At 36.7% G+C, this 4,530-nt stretch overlaps 1 long non-coding RNA gene across 1 annotated transcript; it reads right to left on the minus strand.

Annotated features, from left to right (window-relative positions):
- Positions 1-2,173: 2,173 nt before the first annotated feature.
- Positions 2,174-4,530, minus strand: LOC117802985. The gene is made up of 3 exons (XR_004626501.1): positions 3,580-4,530; positions 2,590-2,773; positions 2,174-2,297 (listed from the first exon to the last, which is right to left on the minus strand). It is a non-coding gene; the product is annotated as an uncharacterized LOC117802985 (long non-coding RNA).

Genomic DNA, 4,530 nt, shown 5'->3' on the forward strand with positions numbered 1-4,530 from the left:
TATTAAACAATTATCTACATGGTAGAGTGATATTTGTAAAATGTCAATCAGGTCACATCACCCCTCTGCTAAGAATCTTCCAATAGCTTTCATCTGATTTAGAATATAAATGTCTGCAAGGATCTGTATGACCTGTGCCCTCTAAATGGCCTTCTCACCTCCTCTACACTCACCGCTGCCATCAATTAGCTTCATCCACAATGGCCTCCTTGATATTTCACCCATGTGTTAAGCTCATTCCCATTACAGAGTCTTTGCATTCTCAGGTGGCTCTGCCTGGAATGCTCCTCTTCTAGATATCTCCTTGTTCCACAACCTTAATACATTTATATCTCAGATATCTCTTCCTCAGAGAGGTCGATCTGCCAACCTACTCAAAATGGCACTTGCTCATCATTATATGCCTCTTACCCCGCTTCACTTTACTTCTCAGCTTTTATCAACACCCAAAATATTATACAATTATTTTTTTAAGATTTTTAAAAATTTATTTGTCAGAGTGAGAGAGAAAGAGAGAGCACAAGAAGAGGAAGGAGCAGAGGTAGAGGGAGAAGCAGGCTCCCTGCTGAGCACGGAGCCCGACGTGGGACTTGATCCTAGGACTCTGGGATCATGACCTCAGCCAAAGGCAGACGCTCAACTGACTGAGCCACCCAGGCATCCCTACAGTTATTTATTTAATCATTTTCTACCCCCCCAACTGGAATATAAACTCTAAGAGTTTGGGGCCCTTATTTTTGGTTGGCTGTTGTATTCCCAGAACCTAGGATAGTACCTGGCTCATAGTAAAGTACTTAGTAAGTAACTGTCAAGTGGATGGACAGATAAATGAAACAGATTTGATTGGGAATAGACCCTCTTATTTAAGAAGGGAGGATTCACAAATAAATGGGATGGATGGATTAGTCAATAAAGGTTACAGAGAAGGTTGCCTAGCCTTTTTTTTTTTAAGTGAATAAAGATACTATCATCATATAACTAACTAATGTGCCCAGATGGATTTAAAATGTGGATAATTTAGAGAAAATCCTTAAAAAGAAACCCTAAAAATATAGCTGATTTTTTTTTTCTGATTTCTCATTGGGAAAGAATTTTCCACACAGTGAAAAAATAAAAAATAAAAAGATCAATACATTTGAATTCACAAACACTCTTAATTACATTTGAGTAATTATTGCACTAGGCATTTTTTGTTTTTGCACTTCTCAAAGAAATGCAAATTGAAATCACAATAAATTACCACTACACATCTATTAAAAGGCTAAAAACCAAAATAAAATAACAAAAACAAAACTGGTAATACAAAGGAGCAATAAAGATGTCGGACAACTGAGATTTTCATACAGTCTTGGTAGGAATACAAAATGGTAGAATCATTTTGGAAAAAAATTTGGCAGTTTCTTTTGAAGTTAAATATATACTTACCACACAATCCAGAAATTCCATTTTGAGGAATTCCATTTACCCAAGAGAGATTAAAATTTATGTTCAGATACTTGTATGTATATGTTCATGGTGGCTTTACTAATTATTGAGGAAAAACTGGAAATAACCCAAATGTGCTTCAACTGGTATATAGATAAACAAAATGTGGGATTCCATATATAATAGAATACTACTTGGCCACAAAAAAGGAACAAAGTACTAACATACACAATAACATGGATGAATTTCTCAAATGCCTTATGCTAACTGGAAGAAGCTAGACTTAAAAGCCTATATTCTGTATAATTTCATTTATATGACATTCTGGAAAAACAAAACTATAGGGACAGAAAGGTGGTTGCCACATGCTGGAGGTGGGAGAAGGGTTAACTACATAAGGGCGTGGGGAAACTTTTTGGAAGTGATGGAAATATTCTATATTTGATTATAATGTTGGTTACATGACTGCATGTGTTTATGGAAATTCATAGAACTTTACACTAAAAAGGGCAAATTTTACTATATCTAAAATACACCACAGGAAACCTGACTTTTTTAAAAAGGATAAAATTAAAAGATAAGCCACTGGAAAATATTTTTTAAAAGCATGATAAAGTATTTCTATTGTTCGTACATAAAATTGATAAGACAAACACTAGTTGCTAAAATGGCAAAGGAAAATTTATTCTAACTAGTAATCAAAATTAAAGCACACTGAGACACTATTTCCCATGTTTATTCTCTTCTTCCGTTGTCTTTTTTGAAAAGTTAATACAGAATCCCGGTAACAGTGTGAAGGGCTATATATGCTCACACAATTTTGGTGAGAGTGTAAATTGTTTCAGATCTTCCTGGGAAGCAGTTTGGCAAACCTGTATCAAGAGATTAATAAGGGTTCATACTCTTTGTCCCAATAATTTTACCTCTGAGAATTTATCCTCAGGAAATAAACCAATTTGGGAAAATAGTTTTATGTGTAAAGATGGTTGGTACAAATTATTTACAGTAGTAAAAGTTTGGAACAACCTAAGTAGCTACATTAAGATAATGTAAAACCCATTCATTCTTAGCTCAACTAAAATACTGCCTATTAACGAAGCTTTCTTCATTAATTAGGGATACTATTCAGCTGCATGCAACAGAAACCACAGACAGATAGCTCACATAGGTGTCTCTTTCTCATTTATCCAGAGGCTGTCAGTCCAGGCCTGGGGCAGTGGTTGGTTCCCTGACACCAGCAGCCTCCAGGCTCTTTCTGCCATTCTGTTTCACCATCCTTGGTGTGGGGCTTCTCTATTCATGGTCACCTTGTCGTCACAAGGTGGCTGACCCACCACCAGCGATATATCTGCATTCCAGATAGGAAGGAGAAAAAGAAAGCAGTAAGAAGGAAAGGAGACATCTATGAGAAAGTAGACTTTCCAGAAATCCAGCAGACTTTCATTTGACTCTCATTGGCCAGTATTATGTCAAATAGATAGCACTATTTGTAAGAGAGCAAACTGGAGTTCTTTTTGGTTTTGCTGTTGGTGGTGGTTTGGGTTCTGGTTTTTGTTGTACATAGTACTATAAGGATATATTAGTAGTAAGGAAAAGGGAACTAGTAGTGCCTGCCCACATCTTTGATTTTACTAGTGAAATTTATTTCCCTGGATGGTGCAGATAAACACTGAAAATTTTTACTATTTTTGTTCCCCCCCTTCCTAGCTTCCAGAGGGACTCTAGTCCCATAAACATAGTTTTTCTGTAGGTGAAAACCACAAAAGTTTGTCACATTTTGTATTTTCCTAATTACCACCACATTCCATATTGATTCTGGGGCCTTTTCATTCATTGTGCACAATGCCTGGAGTCTAAGAGCATTTTTCCCCCCAGGGGCCTGAATATTTGAAACCCCCAAAAAAAAATCACATTTGTTTTTAAATGTACCCAAAAAATGGTGATATCAAAAATCATTAAATATTTAGTTAAATGTTTATAAAATATATAGATAACAATGTTAAGTACATTAATGGTTATATTAAGTATTCACAAAAATGTTATTACATTTGAAATATATTTACAGGTGATGGTCTTACTTTCCTGCATAGGCATAATGATTATACAGAAATCATAGCCAGAAACTAAACCAGAAACTAAACAATTTTCTCCTACCTTTAGTGGACATTACAGTTGCCTCCCCATATCCTTTCCAGCAAGATTATAGCTCCAGCCCTTTCACAGTACCTGTAATTCTAAGTGAGTGATTGAGTTAGGAATAGAGAGGTCTAAGCCATTCAGGCCAATGAAATATGAGTTTGTGTGTGCTAGGGAAGCTCAATGTTCTTTTTAGTGCCAACCTCATTAGAAATGAATGACCTATTTAAGGTTTAAGAATTGTGCAGATCTCATAATCTCATTCCCTAGTTTATTTGAAGGGCACGGAAGCTCATGGATTTAAGAAATGTACTCGAAATTTGCTGTATTAGTTTGCTATGGCTGCCATAATAAAATACCACAGACCAGACAGTTTAAACAACTGCAACTTATCTTTTGATAGCTCTGGAAGCTGGTGGAAGTCCAAAAATAAGGTATTGACAAGTTTGGTTTCTTCTGAGGCCTTTCTCCTTGGCTTGCAGACAGCCACCTTCTTTCTGGGTACTCACATGGTCTTTCTTCCACGCTTTTGTATGCCTCTGGTGGTGTCTCTCTCTGCATCCAATCCAGTGAAATTGGATTAAGGCCCACCCTAATGGCTTCATTTTAACTTAATCACCTCTTGAAAGGGCTTGTATCCAAATGCAGTCATGTTTTCAGGTATTGGGGATTAGCTTTTCGACATCCGAACTTGAGGGAGGGAGATACAATTCGTGCATAGTAGTTGCGTTGTACTTTCTTACCACAGTGCTAGAGGTCAGACTAGGACACCACATTTCCTGACGCCCAACTGTGCTTTCTTACCACAATGAAAGGAATATTGAATTTCTGTGTAATATCTGTATGGATTATGAGGAAAATTTTTAGAAGGAATTAAGGAAGCATTTAGAAGGAGGGGGACGTGAAGTTTCATCAGCAGTAAAGCCGGAAGATATATGGAAGCTCCAAAAAGCCTGTCTGAGCTGTCAA

Source organism: Ailuropoda melanoleuca, chromosome 1 (genome assembly GCF_002007445.2).
Source record: "Ailuropoda melanoleuca isolate Jingjing chromosome 1, ASM200744v2, whole genome shotgun sequence".
Lineage (NCBI taxonomy): Eukaryota > Metazoa > Chordata > Mammalia > Carnivora > Ursidae > Ailuropoda > Ailuropoda melanoleuca.